We start from the raw sequence: 21282 nt of genomic DNA on the forward strand, positions 1-21282 counted from the left end.
ATTCACTCAGTGAAGCAGTGGGCCCGGGGCAGGCACCCGGGGAGCAGTGTTTAGGGACGGTACCTTGCTCAGGAGTACCTCAGGGTAGCCGTTCAGTGGATTCGAACCCCTGACCTTCCAATCATGGGGCGACCACTCTACCTACTGAGCTATCCCTGCCACTAAAACATTTAATGAATACAAAATTTCCCTTAATAGAGCTGGCACAGCTGGCATGCAAAGGGTTAACTTATGTCACAACCATAGCTGGACTGGCCATCGGGCATACCGGGCATTTGTCCGTGGGCTGATGGTGATTTTTCGTTCTTATGATCCGACAGGGTTTTTTTTTTTGTTTGTTTGGTGTTTTTTTGAGGGGGGCTAACAATATAAACAATGAAAGGTGGTGGATTGGCCAGATGGTGGCCGATGTGTAAAAATAACTCAGTTGTTTGGTGGTGGTTATGGCGGAGCTTCCACAGAGGCCAGCAGGTGGATGAGGGAAAGGGGAGGCAGGAGGAGAGACCCAAGCCGGCCACCGTTCCGATTGTCAGGTGAACTGAACTTCATAACAGGTAAGAAATTATGAGCTGCAGTCTATCTGGGTCAGATATAAACCAAGTTTAGGTGTAGCTTATTTATCGCCCACGTTGTGCCAGAAAGAAGAAACCAGCGGAGGTCGCATTAAACAACAGCAGCACCTTTAAGCTTGATAAGCTGTTGTTAGAATTTATTTAAGCCACAACTGTAAAAGCTGCTGGCCATGATGTCAGCTGGTTATCTGGTGAGAGGGAAACATGAAGATGAAACCAGGAGATGTCCTTACTGAATCATCAGAGCTGAACAGGTGACGGAGAAACAGGTTTACCTTTTAGGTGACATGAATGAGTTGAAGGGAAGTTATGAACTGTTTCTGAGAGACAAATAACACCAGGATCCTTTTCTATGTAGCTGACAGCTGGTAACTGTGCAGGGGCGGGTCTAGCAAAGTTTTGCCAGGGGGGCCAGGTAGGGCATTATCAAGGAAAGGGGGGCACAAAGAAATACTTTTTTATTCTCATTTAAAATATCTAGCTTTTAATAAATAATTATCTGAATCTTACAACCAAAGTTTTCATCTGATGTAAAATGTATAGAAATCCTACATATGCGAACAAGACAGTGTACATCAAGGCTTTATGGCTTTTCCTATAATACCTGGTTGACCGGTCTCTAGTCAAAATGCCCGGACGATTTTTTTGTCCCAGTCCAGCCCTGGGCATGACACGCAGTGAATTAATCTGAGAGGGTGCATTAAAAAAAATAAATGGCCGGGCCAGCGGTGCACATCACAAATTAGCTCGCATAGTTGTGCCGCTTCTTAATGACAGTACCTTAACTAACAACCCCAACTACCAGATTCAACTTGTAATTGGCTAAAAACAACTTAGCCTACAGGTGAGAGGGATGTTGCTAGCTGGCAGTTTTTTCAAGTGATGTTGAAATTTCCACATTACAACACTTCAAAAGCTTCAGGAGCTGTCGGCTCAGTGCCGCATTAGCACCGCGGAAACACACGGATACATCCGTAGACTCGAGACAGAATTCACAATGTGTTTTCGGGACTTTCAGGTGTGGACCAATATTTTCTTTCCTGATCAAACCAGAAAGCTTTAATAAGCAGCTGGATTTACCTCACATTAACTGGCTAGACACAGAGGACATCGAAATACAGCTGATTGAACTGAAAAGCTTGACTCAAAGTTTGCAGAACTACGAATGCAGCTGGAATCCATAGCTAAATTCTAATTCAAATTCAAATTTTATTTGTCACGTACACAGTCATACACAGTACGATATGCAGTGAAATGCTTAGACAACTGCTCGTGACCTAAAGAAGAAAAAAAAAAGAAAAAAAGGGGAAAAGGCTATGAATAAGATAGGAAATAAATATGAAAAATTAAAAAGGGTAAATTTAACTGGGAAAGAATAAGATAAAATATATAAATTAAAGTTGAAAATAAAATAACTGTACAACAAAATACACAATACACAGTATAGAACTATATAAGAACGTATGAAAAAATATAAATAAATAAATAAATATATACACAATAACAACAGCTGTACAAGTATTAACTGGAAATTAAGAATATAGTGACCAGTGTTGTGCAATCCACATTATGTCTTGTGCAGTGCAAATATGCTTAAAGTGATTTAAGTGATGAAGTGAAAACAATGTCCAGAATGTCCAGTGTGTGTGTAAGAACTATATGTGTGGGTCAGTACTGTGTGGTGGTGTGATTGAGAGACCATATCGCCTGCGGGAAGAAGCTCCTCCTCAGTCTCTCTGTGTTGGTCTTCAGGGAGCGGAATCGCTTTCCTGACCTCAACAGAGAGAACAGTCTGTTGTTGGGATGGCTGAGGTCCTTCACGATCTTCCTGGCCTTGGTCCAGCACCGCCTGCTGTAGATTGAGTGCAGGTCAGGGAGCTCGGAGCGGATGGTGCGCTCAGCTGATCGCACAACCCTCTGTAGAGCTCGTCTGTCCTGCATGGTGCTGTTCCCGAACCAGGTTAAGATGTTTCCCGTCAGGATGCTCTCTATGGTGCACGAGTAAAAGTTCCTGAGCACCTTGGAGGGCAGTTGGAAGTCTCTCAAGCGTCTGAGGTGGTAGAGACGCTGACGGGCCTTTTTCACCACGGTGTTGATGTGAGAGGACCATGACAGGTCCTGCGTGATGTGAACTCCAAGGTATTTGAAGCTGTCCACTCTCTCCACTGGGCACTCGTTGATGACGGGGGTCTGGTAGTTCCTCTCCTGCTTAGTGCTGAAGTCCACTATCAGCTCCTTTGTCTTACTGACGTTTAGAAGGAGGTTGTTCCTCTGGCACCAGTTCTCCAGATTCCTAATCTCCTTCAGGTAGGCCGTCTCGTTGTTATCAGAGATCAGGCCCACCACGACAATGTCGTCAGCAAACTTGATGATGGTGGTGGAGCTGGTAGTGGCCACACAGTCATATGTGTACAAAGAGTACAGCAAGGGGCTCAGAACACACCCCTAGGGGGCTCCAGTGCTGAGAGTGGTGGAGGCTGAGACATGTCCGCCCATCCTTACTGCCTGTGGTCTGCCAGTTAGGAAGTTGGAGATCCACTGACACATAGATGAGCTGAGTCCCAGATGCTCCAGCTTGGTGGTGAGTGTGGAGGGAATTATGGTATTAAATGCAGAGCTGAAGTCTATGAAGAGCATTTTAACATAATTCCCCCTTCTAGTGTCCAAGTGAGTGAGTGATGTGTGGAGGAGATGAGAGATGGCATCGTCTGTGGAACAATTTGGACGGTAAGCGAACTGTAGTGGGTCCAGTGTGTCTGGTAGTGAAGAAATGATGAAGTCTCTGACCAGGCGTTCAAAACACTTCATCACTACTGAGGTGAGGGCTACAGGGCGGTAGTCATTGAGAGAAGCAGGGTCGGGTTTCTTCGGGACAGGAACAATGATGGACTCTTTGAAGCATGTGGGGATCACCAACTGAGATAAAGAGATGTTGAATATCTCAGTGAACACAGGAGCTAGCTGGTATGCGCAGTCTCTGAGGATACGAACTGGGATGCCGTCTGGTCCTGCTGCTTTCCTGGTGTTCACTCTCTTGAAGGCTCTCCTTACTTCATGCTCGGAGATGACGAGAACGTTTCCGGTGCTGGCAGTATCTTCCTGTCTGCAGCTGTTAGCGCCGCTAGCACTAGCATCGTTGGAGTCCTTAGCTGCAGCCTCGAAGCGAGCATAGAAAGTGTTCAGCTCGTCTGCCAGAGTCACGGCCGCGTTCGTCATACCGGTTGTTGGTGCTTTATAGTCCGTTATTGTCCTTAGTCCCCGCCACAGGCTCCTAGAGTCACTCTGTTGGAGTTGTGACTCTAGTTTCCTCCCGTAGCGCTGCTTCGCCTCTTTCACCGCCCTCCGCACGTTATATGACGCGGCTTTGTACGGGTCCATGTCCCCCGTCGTGAGTCCCGTGTTGTAGGCAGCGGTGCGGGATCTCAGAGTGTCACGGATGGTTTTATCCACCCACGGCTTCGGGTTGGGAAACGTTGTGATAGTCTTTGTCTCCACGGTATCATCCGCTAGTTTCCCGATGAATCCCACAACCGCTTCCGTAAACACGTTGACATCATCGTCGGAGCTGTTTCTGAACATGTCCCAGTCTGCGTCATCGAGTGCGTCCTGTAACGCGGCCACCGATTGATCCGTCCAGCGCGCGACCTTTCTCTGAACCGGAACTTCCTGTTTCAGCCTTTGTTTGTATTTTGGCATGAGGAAGATGGCGGCGTGATCAGATTTGCCAAACGGAGGGCGAGATTGTGCCTTGTAGCCGTCCTTGACCGTAGTGTAGCAGTGGTCCAGCGTCCTTTCACCTCTGGTGGGGCAGGTATGTGTTGATAAAAGTTCAGCGCTGCGCGTTTGAGGTTGGCACTATTAAAGTCCCCCGTCACAATAAGCACAGCATCCCGGTGTTGTGTCTGGTGCTGTGTGAGTGCCTCATGCAGCTCGCATAAGGCGGTGACCGTGTCCGCTTGTGGTGGAATATAAACGGCACTTATAATGACCGATGTAAATTCCCAAGGTAGATAAAAAGGACGACACATGATGGACAGTAGTTCCAGATTTGGTGTGCAGGAGCGTGTGAGAGGAACAACGTTCGCACTGTTGCACCAGTTGTTGTTCACCATTAAACACACGCCGCCTCCCCTTGACTTCCCCGAGTCTCGTGTCCTGTCCATGCGGTGAACCGAGAAGAACTCGGCCGGCTGGATGGCGTGGACCGCTGGGTTCAGCCATGTCTCGGTGAAGCAGAGGAGATTGCAGTCCCGAATGTCTCTCTGGAACTTTATCCTGGCCCTGAGGTCATCAAGCTTGTTCTCCAGTGACTGGACGTTGGCAAGCAGGATGCTAGGCAGAGGTGTGCGGTGTGCACGAGCTCTCAGCCTGTTCCTGACGCCGGCTCGCTTCCCTCTAGGCCGCCGCTGCTTCCCTTTGTTCTCCCTCAAGTTCTCACTCAGCCAGCTCGGATCCGGAGTTAAAAACTTCGAATTGTGAGTACATTGTACACCAATAGAAACAAGAGTGTCACTGTCATACCTAATGTACCCAATGGTGATGATTTTGCCGATTTAGAAACGCTGAAAACTAACTTAAAAAACAAAGAAAAAGTGGTCGGAGCAGTTGTGACGGCAGCCGACCTCACCGGCGCCATCTTGATACTAGCTGTGCGTGTTCATGGAGCTTGCCTTTTCACCTGCTGGACATCACTACCTCACAAGTTTAACTGCCTTCAGAATATTGCACAGGCCTTATTGACAGTATTTGGCTCTACATATCTGTGTGAGCAGATTTTCTTTCACATGTCTGAATGCTGGAAACTCGGAGTGGGAGACCAGAGATCACATTAACATGTGTGTCTCTGTATTAACAAACATGCCATATTGGCCCAGATTATTTTTCTTATCATTGTTGTGAGGAGACTATAAATAGCATTTGCATTTTCTGTTGTACAGTTCATTTGCTGTTATGGATAAAAAGTGTCTTTTTTTTGTTCCAAAATATCTGATAACTATTCGCTGATAGCTGCCAACATCTGCAAACAAATATAATTCTATAAAGTTGTTCTATATAGTGTGTAACTGTTCATATAGAGCGTTATTAAATTTATTGTTAATGTAATCATATGGCACACTGACTTCTGAGGAAATTTTAGATGGCACTCGTTATCAGAAAGGTTGCCGGCCCGTTTTAGAGGTTTTCCAGCCATGCTAAACTTGGGAAAGAGCCCAGGGTATAACCCAGAACCTACTGGAGAGATTATGTTCAGATATCTCAACTGGCCTGAGAAGGCCTCAGGATTCCCCAGGAGGAACTGGAAAGCCTGACTGGGAAAGGGGATGTCTAAAATATCCAGGTTAGCCTAGTGCCATCACAACTAGGGCTGGGTATCGTCACTGATTTCTAGAATCGATTCAATTCCGATTCACAAGGTCCCGAATCGATTCGATCCATGATTCGATTTAATTCGATTCGATTCGATTTGAATCTGGGAAATTTTGACAGTCGGAAATATTATAATTCAGATCAGTACATTTACATATTTTTGTATCTATTAAAAGGAAGCTGACACATGCAAGACTTTATCAAAGGTGTGAGCATCACACCAGAGGCCTTTGTGTCAAAGTAGCTGAAGATAAAACACAGAAAAACATGAAGGTGATTTTCCTGGCCTGGGATTTTATAAAAATAATCTGCAGTACATCAAAAACGAAAGAAACCCATTAATCAACACATGAACATTACCTCTGAAGTTACAGCGGTTTTATTAGAGACACGGCTAAGCGTTTTGCATTTTGCTTAATTTTAAAAAGTTTAAATTTGTTCAAAATTGAACGGCAGAAATTAGGTTTACTTTTCGGAAGTAAGTAAAAGGGAAAAAAAAACGTCGGCCGACAGCGCTGTAAACAACGGTAGACTTGTGCGTAACAAGCAAGCGAATAATGCAGAAAAGAGAGAGAGAGAGAGAGAGAGAGCTGTGCATGAAGTGTGATTTTTATCCTGAAAAGTCAGCAAAAGTCAGAGGGAATTCATGACGATGTTTATGTGAAGCGTAGTTTGGATCTTCTTTTGCTGCTGGTTCAGTCAATATTGTTTGGAGAGAGATAAAACTAACAGCCATATGATCAGCGCAAAAAGGGCGTAAACACACAGCGCGGACCCGCGGATCAGAATCAGCGAGCTGTCGGCTTTCAGCCCCGACCGTCAGCTGAGAAAGGCGACATCTCACTGATTCTGATCCACGGGTCCGCGCTGTGTGTTTACGTCTTTGTGCAGAAGCCATGTACCTGCTCTCATTTACTGTCTTAGCTGTTTGGTGGTTGTTGAAATTTTGTGATCTTTCACCTGAGATTCTGGCATTTCGGGCAAAATAAATTAATATTAAAAAATCGATTCAGGATTTTAATGAATCGATTTTACGTTATCCAAGCCAGAATCTATTTTAATCGATAAATCGATTATAAAAACCCACCCCTAATCACAACCTCACTTTAGATAAGTGGGCGATGGATGGAATGCATGTCAATTTTTTAATTTGAAAATAGGAAACAAAATTGAGCTACTACTTTTCTATAGCAAATAGAAAAATATGCCAGACATTGTGTCCACCTGACCAGTCTATGTTCATTTAATGGGGATTTGAAATACTAAGTTGATCCCACAAAACTTTAAAATATATCTTTATACATTTTTTTATTCCTCCCAGTTTGCAGATTATGCAACCCCACTGTGTGCCCTTCAACTGCCACAGCAATGTCAGTTTCATTACTGTAAAAGGACATTTTAAAAGCATGTGTAATATTCTTCTGATACATTCTTTCTAGGGTGTGCATAATATTACACGGCTCTTTGTGAGTACAATTACATGGCACTGCCTGGGACTGCGCCATATGAAATGAGAATGATTATGGCCAGTCTGAGTGGTTATGTTGGGGAAAGAACAGCGGGACTGTAACCTTCAGCACTAGGCATTGCTTATCTCTTTGACACACTGGGGAAATGTGCTAATATAATTACTTTATAAGTATAAAGTATCCATGCTAAGATAATCCCAGTGGTCTCATCACTGTCCTCACCCATTACTATCTTCACATTTCATTCAACAGTCAAAGGTTAGATTTTAAAAATAAACACTCCAACATCCATCTGGCTTATCAAGTCTTGTCTAAGTCCAAAATGGCTACTTCTTTTCTTGCTCTATCTGCAGATGGAATCAATTGTACTTTCATGACAGCTAAGGCAATTTCCAAGGTGCTATCTTCGAAGATCTCATATTACACAGTGTAAGTGTGAGCACCTATCAGGATTTCCACTCTAGGACATGATGCCACCTACACCGCACCAAAACCAGATGAGATGTGATTATGGTTAGAAAAGACAGAACCAGTAGTTTTTTTAGGCTTTCGTGTGCGTGTGTGTGTGTGTGTGTGTGTCTTTGCCTCTAAGGATCACATGGACATCAGTGTGGGTCTTCTAGTTTACCTTACCCCATACACCAGGGGTTAAACTTGAGATAAGTAATGTTGCAGCTTGCTTTCTTCAAATACAACATAAAATATTCAAACCAAATGCCTGTTTTCACATACAAAAGTAAGAAGGGGTACAGGGCGGGAGGTTTAGATTTTGCCGCCAGGATTATAAATTCCAAGTCTTTCTTTGCAGAGATGTCACAAGTACAGAAAGGTAGTGGATACTGAGATATTGTTAAAGCATATGTTTCGGGTAGTAAAGGTATAGATAGCAAGAGAGCTAATTAGACAGCACATGTCTTTATGGGGGGAGCTGCCAGCTAATTTATGAGAATCTCCTGTTTGAATATCTTATAAAGCTGAATAACAGGCAGAAGCTTGAATCACACAGAAACACAACCAGGGTGTGTGTATGCACAAAACCAGACAAATATGCAGATAAAAAAATAAAAAGTTCTGGCACATATACACATTCACTCACTCATCTATGCCCAGATCTGATGCTACAGCTCAGCTGTGCTGTGGGAGCTGTGAAGACTGTGACGATGTGAGGGCAAAAAGGCGTTGGAGGCTCCTACCAGGCTCCTTCCTAATGGTGGATTTGACATTTACCCTGGGAGGCTGTGGGCTGTGGCTGCTGCTCCCACAGAAATGATTCAACTTGTTGTGCAGCATGTAGAGCAATCTATTCTGATGGATGAAGATAGCTATGGTGAAGGAGCTAGAGATGTCTCAGGGGTCTGTGTGCCTACTGTACCTTGATTTACCAACAGACCACATCTGTCACAACTCTTACCTGAGCCATCTAACACCTATGTTGTCAGTTATCTACGTTAGTACATGATGGAGAAAGACAGAAAACATTCGAATCATGAGATAAGTGCCTTCCATCTCATGGGTTTATGCAACTTCTGCAGACAGCTCTACAATGAGCATTCCAGAACCAACTGTCACCACATCAGCTCCCCTAACTGGTCAGACCTGACTGAATCCTATTCTTGCTCAGACAGTACTGTTAGTGCACACTTTTTCCTGACATTTGTCTTTTGACTTCTTTACCTTTTCTGAAAAAAAAGTTTTAAACACACGCATCTGGAAAAATCTATCCATGTAAGATGTGAAAATATATTCCATCTATATACCGTTTATAAAAAATAAATAAATTAAGTCAATGTCTTTTTAGAAATTTGACATGTTCAAACACATAAGGAAACTGAAGGATGTGTGTGTGTGTGTGTGTGTGTGTGTGTGTGTGTGTGTGTGTGTGTGTGTCACTGTGAGCTAAATACTTACATTGGCATGCTAGCATTCACACTGCATTAGTCATTTTCTGTGACATCACTTTCTTCTTCTTCTTCTTTTTTTTATGAGTTAGACACCATTTATTACGGTGCACTGTTGTTACAAACTGCAAATCCCTGACTCATCACTGTAAACTAAATGCCGTGGTTGGCCATTTTTGTCAATGCGTAGGCTCAGTCACCGTTCTATCTTTATTTCTTTTGCCACTTTTGGGAACGCTTCCTTCATACTCATGTTTCTATAAATATGGACCTCATTAAAAGGCACTATAAAAACCTGGAACATTTTTTCTGTCAATCTGCATAAAAACCTGAACCTGAGGTAATCATTTTAAGGCAACTGCCAGGTCCACTGGAAATGAACATTTTGGTTACTGCCAAGATTTTCTGTAAGACGACACTTATCTTTACTGATTCCTTGACCTAATTTTTGCCTGTCTGTTTTTCTTCTTCTTAAGCATTATGCACTCAATTGTTTTTAACAGATGTTGTGCTATATGTCATTCTTTACAGCATGGGGGGAAGGGGGAGATGATGTCATGTGATCAGTAGAGTGCAAATCCTGATATTGTCCACTACATTTAACTTCAAATTAGGGCTGGGCCATATCATACCGTTCACAGTAATACCGGTATAATGTTGGCCAACGATAAGAAAATGAAATATCACAATAGAATATGGGTAAAACGCGCATGCGCAGTGCCTTTGTTTTCATACACACATGGCAGAAAAAAGCATGGTGGCAACGGAGAATGAGAAGGGCGAAAGCGGATCGTTGAATGAAACGGATGAACCAGAATTGGTTTGTAAAAATGCTGCAACTTCAGTGGTGTGGAACTGGTTTAGCTTTCGTCCGTCAGATACACAACAAAGCACTATTTTTGGTAACGCATGCTAGCGGGCCGTTGTTATTACCGTGTTTTTTGGAAAATAAGGCACGCTTAAAATTAATCCTTTGATTTTTCTGAAAATCGACAGTGCTCCTTATAATCCCGTGTGCCTTATGTATGAATTCTGGTTATGTGGTACATGGCGCTCGAAAATCTGTCAAATGTTTTAGTACGAATTTGCTAAACTACAAACCCGCACCGCTTGATGGATTGTCGGAGCATTACGGCTATCGTAGGCAGGAGCCTCGCGGAGTGATACGTACTGTGCTTCAACATAATATTACCGTATTGTGTGTGTATAACCTCTTTTTAAGTTTTGTGGATATTATACATGGTTATGCTGAGGATATGTTGGCCAATTTCCACTGGAAATGCCTTTTGGTTAAACTGTCAGCGAGGAATTTGCATTTGCACTGTTACATTTTTATATAACTTTAATGCACATAAAAAAACAGCTGCTTGTTTAAGTGAAAATACATTGGTTTTTTTTTGTTTTTTTGAACTAATAAAGTTGTGGAGTTGTAAAGTGTTTTGTCTAGTGTCAATTATATCGTCAGTTATATCGTTGTCGCAAATTTTCAAATGTATATCATGATAAATATTTTTGGTCATATCGCCCTGCTCTACTTCAAATGTAAATAACGCAATTCTAGGCTTTTTTACATGAAGCACTGCAGAATCACACTGGTTAAAGACTAGTATGCATAATTTGGATTAGAACTTCCTATGCCAAAACCAGATTTTCAAATGCAGCACTAGAATAAATACAGTTAGACTCCTAAATATTTGGACAGAGACAACTTTTTTCTCATTTGGGTTCTATATTGAACCAAAATGTATTGTATTGTATTGAATTTTAAATGAAAGAACTCAGATACAGTTGAAGTGCACAATCCCTTCATTTCAGGGACTCAAAGTTGGACAAATGAAATAACTGAAACTAAAATGTTAATTTCTAATACTTGGTTGAAAACCTTCTACTGGCAATGACAGACTGAAGTCTTGAACTCATGGACATCACCAGATGATGGGTTTCCTCCTTTTTAATGCTCTGCAGCAACTTTCAGTTGTTGTTGTTTGTTTGTAGGCCTTTCTGTCTGAAGTTTAGTCTTGCTCAATTGAGTTAGGATCAAGTGACTGGCTTGGCCATTCAAAAATATCCCACTTCTTTGCTTGAATAAAGTCCTGGGTTGCTTTGGCTGTATGTTCTGGATCATTGTCTATCTGTATTATGGAACGCTGCCCAAACAATTTGACTGCAATTAGCTGGATTTGAGCAGACAGTGTCTCTTAACACCAAAGTATTCATTTGGATTCTTCTGTCCTGTGTCACATCATCAATAAACACTAGTGTCCCAGTCCTGCTGGCAGCCATGCATGCCCAAGCCATCACACTGCCTCCACCGTGTTTTACATGTGGAATGCTTTGGATCATGAGCCGTTCCTCACCTTCTCCATACTTTTTTCTTGCCATCATTCTGGTAGAGGTTAATCTTGGTTGTATCTGTCAAAAGGATGTTTTTCCAGAACGGTGCTGGCTTTTTTAAAATGTTTTTTGACAAAGTCTTAGTGTTAGGTTTTGTATTGTTGATTGTCATTTATGCTTAGAAATATTTACTTATGTATGCTTAGAGTTTTATAAGTAGTTTTAGATTGATAGAGGTTTGATCCTTAATAGTCTGCAAACTTTGTGTGCATTAGAGAGCACTCTAGGAGCATGAGAAAGGTCGTACCTTGCCTCTGTCAGTGCGCCCCAGGGTGGCTGTGGCTACAATGTAGCTTGCCATCACCAGTGTGTGAATGTGTGTGTGAATGGGTGGATGACTGGATATGTAAAGCGCTTTGGGGTCCTTAGGGACTAGTAAAAGCGCTATATAAATCAGAATCAGAATCAGAATACTTTATTCATCCCGAGGGAAATTAGGGGTTACAGCAGGCAGCACGCTAATGGCGCATGCGCACTCACAAAGGAACCTTCTGACCAACTTTACACAAACATCACATTGGGCAGACATGTCAGAAGGTAGGCTGATAGGAAAAAAACAACGAAAATACACTACATGAGGTAAGAGGAGGAGAAAAAAAAACTCCACTCAGACTGAGCTCCTAGTGGGAGAACAGTTTGATAAAAGAAAAAACACCTCAGCACAAAAGCACATGACTATCAATACACCATAGAAACACGAGACAAGCAACAGGGGCGGGTAAAGGGTAAGAGAGAGCCGGCGTAGACAGCGCATCCGGTCCTGCAGCATCTGTGCTGGTCCAGTTGACTGCTATCATCCCCGGTAGGGCACAAGCATCGAAGGCGTTGGAAAGGGAGGGGGATGAGTGAGTGCTTATCAGTGTAAGTGTGTGTGTGCGTGTCCATAGTTTAGCTGAGACAGTGTCCTTCGGCCTATCAGGCTAAGTAAACAGTCCTCCAGCCAATCCAGGTGTCCTTCATGGGGCGGGAAGAATAGTCATCACACAGTCGTTATCAGGGAGTTGTTTTGGTGGGCTCCAGCCTTGGGCCTGCAGCTGGGGCCGTGGTGTCCAAATGTTGAATATTGTTGATTTCTCCTTTGTGAGCAGCTCGAATTCTAGCACTCCGAGGCTGGTCTCTCGATCTCCCGTTGAAGAGCTGCGAGCCTCCCCATGATGGTATCAAACTTCTGTTCCGTGGTGTTGTCAGTCTTTTGATTCTGAGACCTCACAACTGCAGTGATCCGTTCCGCGATGTTTTCCAACTGTCGCTCAAGGGTCTCATTTTGAGCAGGCCTCTCTCTGATGTTTCCCCTCATACGCTCAATGGTGTTGTTTTGAGCCTTCACAGCAGCTGTAAGCGTCTCCAAGGTGTTGACCATATTACGTTCGTTGTGAGAGGTCGCACCTCGTCCCGTCGCTTCGAATCCAGCGGGCAGCCTTGTGGGGGTTTGAACAGCCGGTTCCGCTTTCTTATTTCTCTGATAAACCAGGGCTAAGCCAACGCCGATCAGCATGAACCCTGTTATCATGGTTCCGAATAGGTAGATATCTTCAGCGTCCTCGATCGACAGTCCCGCCAGGCACACGGTCCTCCAGTTCTCCACCCGTCCATCGTGTAACCGGCAGGGAAAGTCCCTCCAGGGCACTCAGGCTCTCCCGAGCCCCGACTTCTCGTTAAGGGTGTCAATAGCACTCAGAGACCAGTTGCTCAAATCCATAATTCTCTTTTAGGTTTAGAGAACGACAGTGAGAGACTGTTCCAGGGAAAGTAAATTCACACAAGACAAGACAAGGACATAGAGGCGAAGCAGGGAAGATAAGGGTGAGGAGGAGAGGAGAAAGTGCGACCACCTTCGCTGAGAGCTCAAGAAAGAATGCTTAGAGATATAAATACAGGCCATTTACCATTACAGGCCATTTATTGTTTTATGGTAGGATTAACGTAGCTACGTCTGTTCTAGTCTAAGTGCTTTTTGTTTACATGAACTGCTGGACTTCCTCACCGTGTTATCTAGGGTGAACCATCTAGGGTGAGGGGGAGACTACCCTCTTCCTGACCAAGGATGTACCCTTTTGTGCTTTCATGTTATATGTTATATATATTTGATCAGCAGGACCACACACAAACACACACACACACACACACACACACACACACACGGTACTCTTTGTTTGTATGTAGACATCATATGTTAATGACCCTATGCATATTCATGTAACCACAATAAAAGGAGTGCTATGGTGAACCTGGCTGAGAGTCTGACGGAGGTCAAGTGGTGGAACGACTTCAATACACCTCCCTCCTGCAGAGTGTTTTTCACTTGCTTGGCTGTTGTCAATGGGTTTCTCTTCACCATGAAAACGATTCTGCAATAACCCACCACTGTTGTCTTCTTAGGCATCCAGGTCTTTTTGGATTGCTGAGTTCACCACCACTCTCTTTCTTTCTCATGATGTACCAAACTGTAGATTTTGCCACTCCTACTATTGTAGAGTGGCAAAAGAGAGAGAGAGAGACCTGTGCATGAAGTGTGGTGGAAACAAAACAGCAAAAGTCAGAGTGAATTCATGACGATGTTTTTGTGAAGCGTAGTTTGGATCTTCTTTCGCAGCTGGTTCGGTCAATAATGTTTGGAGAGAGATAAAACTAACAGCTTTAGAACCAGCGCAAAAAAGGCGTAAACACAAAGCTCGGACCCACCGAAACATCAGAATCAGCGAGCTGTCTGCTTTCAGCCCCGACCGTGTCCATGCCATCAGGTGAGAAAGGCGACATCTCACTGATTCTGATCCATCGGCGGGTCGCGCTTTGTGTTTACATCTTTGTGCAGAATCTGTGTACCTGCTCTCATTTACTGTTTTAGCTGTTTGGTGGTTCTTGAAATTTTGTGAGGTTTAATCTGAGATTCTGGTGTTTCGGGCAAAATAAATTAATATTAAAAAATCGATTCAGGATTTTAATGAATCGATATCACGTTATTCAAGCCAGAATCGATTTTAATCGATAAATCGATTATCAAAACCCACCCCTAGTTTAATTCAATTAATATCAATGAATTGAATGAATATTAATAAAAATCAAATGTTTGTTGGATACAAAAAATAATAGAATTGTTCATTATTTCATCAGATTGAAGCACACACTTAAATACTGCTTTATCGGAAGACCTTTTTACAAATTAGGCACAAACAAAATTATATAATGGATGTGTTTGAATTGTTCTATTTTATATTTTGCGATTAATATATAGTATAAGAACCTTGTGTTCAGACACAAAAAACTGAATGTTTCATTTTTCATTTCAGCTGTTAACAACAGAAGCTGTGTGTAAATTCCATGTATAGGAGATACACATGCTTTTTCCTTGTCTCTTTATAGTCATACACTGTCAGAAAAGCAGCTGAAGTAAATAGTGTTTTAAGTTCATGAAAGTATGTTTAAAACCTAGAACGAGACAGCTGGCATACCGTCAAAGGCAAAAAAAACGCATTGAACTGTGACAGGACATACTTCACTGCTGCCTCTAAACAAGTCTCTCTTTTGCTTTGAAAGCTTTTCTTTGCTCACTTCGCATCTGTGAATTCACATAGCTATGTCAACATTTGCAGAGTGTTGTAGGAAACTACAACGGGCCACTATTAAAGAGCTCTATTTTCTACAGATACAACAAAGTCAACATATGATTGGGATTAGCGTGGCCAAAAAATGTTGCATTCTGATAATAAAACCTAACTGATACAGAATTTATACAGAGAGGTTTTTTTTTTTTAAATTAATGACAATACAGGGAGTGCAGAATTATTAGGCAAGTTGTATTTTTGAGGAATAATTTTATTATTGAACAATAACCATGTTCTCAATGAACCCAAAAAACTCATTAATATCAAAGCTGAATGTTTTTGGAAGTAGTTTTTAGTTTGTTTTAAGTTTGAGCTATTTTAGGGGGATATCTGTGTGTGCAGGTGACTATTACTGTGCATAATTATTAGGCAACTTAACAAAAAACAAATATATACCCATTTCAATTATTTATTTTTACCAGTGAAACCAATATAACATCTCCACATTCACAAATATACATTTCTGACATTCAAAAACAAAACAAAAACAAATCAGCGACCAATATAGCCACCTTTCTTTGCAAGGACACTCAAAAGCCTGCCATCCATGGATCCTGTCAGTGTTTTGATCTGTTCACCATCAACATTGCGTGCAGCAGCAACCACAGCCTCCCACACACTGTTCAGAGAGGTGTACTGTTTTCCCTCCTTGTAAATCTCACATTTGATGATGGACCACAGGTTCTCAATGGGGTTCAGATCAGGTGAACAAGGTGGCCATGTCATTAGTTTTTCTTCTTTTATACCCTTTCTTGCCAGCCACGCTGTGGAGTACTTGGACGCATGTGATGGAGCATTGTCCTACATGAAAATCATGTTTTTCTTGAAGGATGCAGACTTCTTCCTGTACCACTGCTTGAAGAAGGTGTCTTCCAGAAACTGGCAGTAGGACTGGGAGTTGAGCTTGACTCCATCCTCAACCCGAAAAAGGCCCCACAAGCTCATCTTTGATGATACCAGCCCAAACCAGTACTCCACCTCCACCTTGCTGGCGTCTGAGTCGGGCTGGAGCTCTCTGCCCTTTACCAACCCAGCCACGGGCCCATCCATCTGGCCCATCAAGACTCACTCTCATTTCATCAGTCCATAAAACCTTAGAAAAACCAGTCTTGAGATATTTCTTGGCCCAGTCTTGACGTTTCAGCTTGTTTGTCTTTTTCAGTGGTGGTCGTCTTTCAGCCTTTCTTACCTTGGCCATGTCTCTGAGTATTGCACACCTTGTGCTTTTGGGCACTCCAGTGATGTTGCAGCTCTGAAATATGGCCAAACTGGTGGCAAGTGGCATCTTGGCAGCTGCACGCTTGACTTTTCTCAGTTCATGGGCAGTTATTTGGCGCCTTGGTTTTTCCACACGCTTCTTGCGACCCTGTTGACTATTTTGAATGAAACGCTTGATTGTTCGATGATCACGCTTCAGAAGCTTTGCAATTTTGAGACTGCTGCATCCCTCTGCAAGATATCTCACTATTTTTGACTTTTCTGAGCCTGTCAAGTCCTTCTTTTGACCCATTTTGCCAAAGGAAAGGACGTTGCCTAATAATTATGCACACCTGATATAGGGTGTTGATGTCATTAGACCACACCCCTTCTCATTACAGAGATGCACATCACCTAATATGCTTAATTGGTAGTAGGCTTTAGTAGGCTATACAGCTTGGAGTAAGACAACATGCATGAAGAGGATGATGTGGACAAAATACTCATTTGCCTAATAATTCTGCACTCCCTGTATATAATGATTTAAAAATCTAATATATAAGCCCATATTTTCTTTTCTTTCAGACACACAAAACTTTAAAACAGACTTCCCTAATATTTGTCATGTGAAGTCATTTATGAGTCCTTACTGAGATAATATTCCAATGTGGTTTAAAAGTTATGTGTTTTAAGGTCACAATGAGTTGTTAATTACTCGTTTATGCTCTGCTCCACTGGTTGTTGTGTTGGTGACGTTCCAAATACACGCTGCCAACAGGTATGCAGACTGCCCTATAGTGAACAAACTATGCAATATCAGTACTTGTAACATAGCTGAAGGGTGTTTCTAAGATCTCTTCTTTATTTTTAATATTTTCATTTACTGGTCATCATACATGTCAATATCAATATATTAGCAAATAACTAATATAAATAATATCTGTATATGTACAAAGACCTTTTAATTTTCTAACACCACCTTTTAAGATGTTCTGAATAAATTACATTACAAAATGCACATGAGGGAACAACAGTTTTCAGCCCTGAATAGTACAAGCTGGTTTCCTCTTAGGTTGATTACAACTCCAAGATCCTACGCCAAAGACAATGTGCCAATATATAGTCTATCTCACCTTGTATAATGCCTTAGGTGAAACTGTCATGGTCCTGCGACCATGACTCAGTGACTTTATGTTTATGTACTTATTGTTATTACTTTCATTATTATTCATGGCTGTTTTGGGATGGTTTGTGTTTGGGATTTTAGACACTGGGTTCTGGGTTTGTGCTCCCTCTGTTGGTCCCTGGTGTTAGTGTTCCCCTGTCTCGTCAGGTTAATCAGGTCCAGCTGTTTCCCCCATCTGTGTGTGATTTCCCAGTGTCTCTTTGTGTATTTATAGCGTGTGATTTCCTCTGCTCGTCGTCGCGTCGTCTGTGTTCCTACCTGTGTTCATCCTCTGTGTTACCCTGCGTACTCTGCATCTACCCTGTGAAATCCTCTACGTGCTCTCCCTGCTGTTCTCCCTTCGTGTTCAGGTTTGCCACTCCTTTGTGTAGTTTCACCCAGTTTAGTTCATCCGTAGTTCTGTTTTGCCATCTCCTCTTTATGTTTGTTATTATCAATAAATCACCCTCACACCTGAATGAGTGCTGCGCTTTGAGTCCTCCTTCCACTCTCCACACGGCCGCTGCCCCGGACCGTGACAGAAACCTAGGGCAGTTAAAGTTCACAAATGACTTGGTACTCAAGGAAAGGTTAATTTCCTCGAGTGCATAATAACACTGAAGGTGACTTGCATGAGTCACATTAACCACTCAGAGTATCATTTTGGCAGCTGGACAGTAAGAGGATAATGTTTAAATAGATTTTAATACTAGAGCCAAACGGAAACTCTAAACGTTGGAGGAGGGACAAAAATACCATTCTGAACATTAAGACGGATATGCCCACCAATCCCCAGTGGAAATTACACCACTGTTCATGGTACATATGAGACTGGCTGATCTGTTAACTCTATCAGAGAGCAGTGAGTCATTCATTCATTAACATTTCTAGGTACAGATCTCATCTAAGTTCTATTCATTCACTATTGTCTCTGATTTGTTGACTGTTGGGCTTTAATTCTTTTGAACCATTCAGAAACATGTAATATAGCAATATTTTTAAGGTGTTTTAGACACTGTAGTCTGTGGTGCTGTGTCTATCTATCCATCCATCCATCCATCTATGAATTGTCATGCTACTCTTTTACAGTCACAGTGGGGCAAGCTAAAAGTATGCATTAATACAGTTTTGGCCAAAGTCTATTAACTGTGCCATGGGAATGGCCATAATTCAGAGCAGCTTGTCCTCATTAAGACTTAGCAGTCCATCCAGCTGAAGCTTCTTACTCTGAGGGCAGCTTAGGCCTTTCATCCCCATTTTCATATGGACCTCAGCCCCGTCTCACGAGTACAGGGGTGATAGTGATGGTGATGGCAAAGCTGCCCTGTGAGACCTCTGGTAGCCTTTAGCATAAGCTGTGTGACATGAGGTCAGCTGCAAGCTGTGCAAACTTCTAAAGGTTCTTGTCATTCATCTAATTTTGTCCTAGATTCATCTTAGGATGCTTATGGTGATTTGCAGAATTCCGATCAATAAAACATTTGTCCCGAATTGTAATTGCTACAGAGGGATTTCAGGTTATATTGCAATTTTAAGACCTTTATCGTGACTGTACGTAATTGCTGGGCACAAGGTTGTTGCAGCAGTAAAAAAGAGTTAAACCATGGCCACCTTACAAATGCTCCAATTACTATACAGAGTATCGACACACCAGGATCAAAGATTATACCCTAAGGAGCCCCCAGATGACGGTTCCTAGATTAATTGTTTGATCCAAAAAGCCTTGTGGCTATCACATAATTAAAACAAAGTATGTCTAAGAAGATTCTCAGTCAGCCAGATCAGGATATCGCTATATAGGGAAGTGGACTTCTTGTGTGCTATTAAATGACTTCTGGGAATCACCAGTTTCCTATTTAGACATAGAAAAACTGACAGATTCATGGTGACTCTGTACTTATGAGTCAGCCACAGCTAAGCCCTGCCTCTCAGGGTGAGATGAGATATTAAAAAAGTCAGAGTTAAAAAAACAAAACAAAACAAAACAGTACCTATTCTTCACAACTTTTTATGAATTCTGGTCATCATTCTCAACATAAGCGAACATTTAACCCGAGTTTTGTAAATATGAAGATATCCATCATATTTACTCTACCTAACAGAAGAAGAAATGTGAAATGTAAATGTAAACTCATTGCAATGTGACATTAACGGCATGTCCGGCATGTGCACCAGAGGAATTTGTAGACTTGTAGTACCTGACCACTACAAATAATGGCCAAAAAAAATAGAAGTCAAACTGCAATAACGTTGAAACCTAAGACAAAATCGCATTTTTGGGCTCCTTGTGACCAACATGGATGAGCATCGTTGAGAGCGTTTTTTTTTTTAAGATTTTGCAGAGAAGACTATGTCAAAATAAGTCGACAAGTATCATTTGAGTGCATCAACTTGTCAATCTGTTGGAAAGATGGCAGATACTCAGTACTTTGAACAGGCTCTGATGTTCATCCAGTAATCAAAGAACCCATCTGTTAAATCTGGAAAGTATGGAGCTGAAATTCCTACTAAGACAGCAGAGATAGAAGAAAAAGTCTCTGGAGGCAGGGAAACTATAGCGCAGAACCTAATGAAGGAAAACCGTGAGAACCATGTTGTACTCTGCAGCCTGGAAGACAAATGTGGATGGTGAGGAGGGGGTGAAAAATACACAGACACAAGAGATAGAGAACGAGGTAGAAGACAGCGAGAAAAGCAATTAGTGTCTTCTAATTGCTCTGATTAGAAGAGATGTGGCCGATTTGGTAGATTTATGATGAACAGTCATAACTTGAACATATAACTGGACTATATAGCTGTGTGGTTTAAATTTCATGAAGCACACAGTAGCAGCTCTCAGTCTGATAGCAATACGACTGATAAGATCAGATCCTATCATCAAAACTTCACTATCATCTTTCTTGTGATAAAAAAGTAAGAAATGTCTGTAAAGAGAATGACAGAAAGATAAAGCCGGAGTCTGGATAGAGGGAGAATGATACAGCAGGAGAAATGATGAACAAAAATGATGGTGTCAGAACAGAAAATGGAAACGACGTAAAGCAGAAACACATTTTAGCAAAGAGTTTTTTGCAATAATAATATAAAGTATGTCTAATTGTGAAAACCATAATAATGGTGCACCCTGCCTGAAAAATTTATGGTAAATCCTACAACTCTTCTTTATCTTGCCCATAACATAATGAAGCTGCCACTGGCTAAACACATATGAAAGGAATCCACTCCGAGTGTTTAATCATAACAGTCATTTTCTTAAAGAAGACACTTATACTAACAAATTCCAAAGCAGTGCTCTCACTTGAGTGTGCTTTATGATTTGTGTTTTCCTAAACATTGAATAACCAATTTTATTTAGCAGAGAGCAGGGTAAACCACAGGGTAGCTTCAAAGACAAACTATTAGGTCTAGTGGACATTATTGCTTAAGCACTGCTCACTGTGGGATGGAGGGGGGAAAAAAAGTTGTGGTGTCTGTGTGATTGAGTGCTGGTGTGTAATAGGGAATATGCAGGCTGAAACGCACTGTAATTAACAAGAATAATATCGCTTCCCTCCTCCGCTGTGGGCTATGAGCAAGGGAGGCTGTTATCTGCTCTGTCCTAAACCTGAGTAATGCCTT

At 42.1% G+C, this 21282-nt stretch overlaps 1 protein-coding gene across 1 annotated transcript in view; it reads right to left on the bottom strand.

The window, feature by feature from the left end:
- Positions 1 to 21282, bottom strand: part of dph1 (diphthamide biosynthesis 1) — a 74460-nt gene that overhangs the window by 35133 nt on the left and 18045 nt on the right. The gene's annotated exons all lie outside the window — the stretch shown is intronic.

The sequence above is a fragment of the Diplotaxodon limnothrissa genome, linkage group LG14 (genome assembly GCF_057381915.1).
Source record: "Diplotaxodon limnothrissa isolate DT_005_m linkage group LG14, D_limnothrissa_male_GT1.1, whole genome shotgun sequence".
Classification (NCBI taxonomy): domain Eukaryota; kingdom Metazoa; phylum Chordata; class Actinopteri; order Cichliformes; family Cichlidae; genus Diplotaxodon; species Diplotaxodon limnothrissa.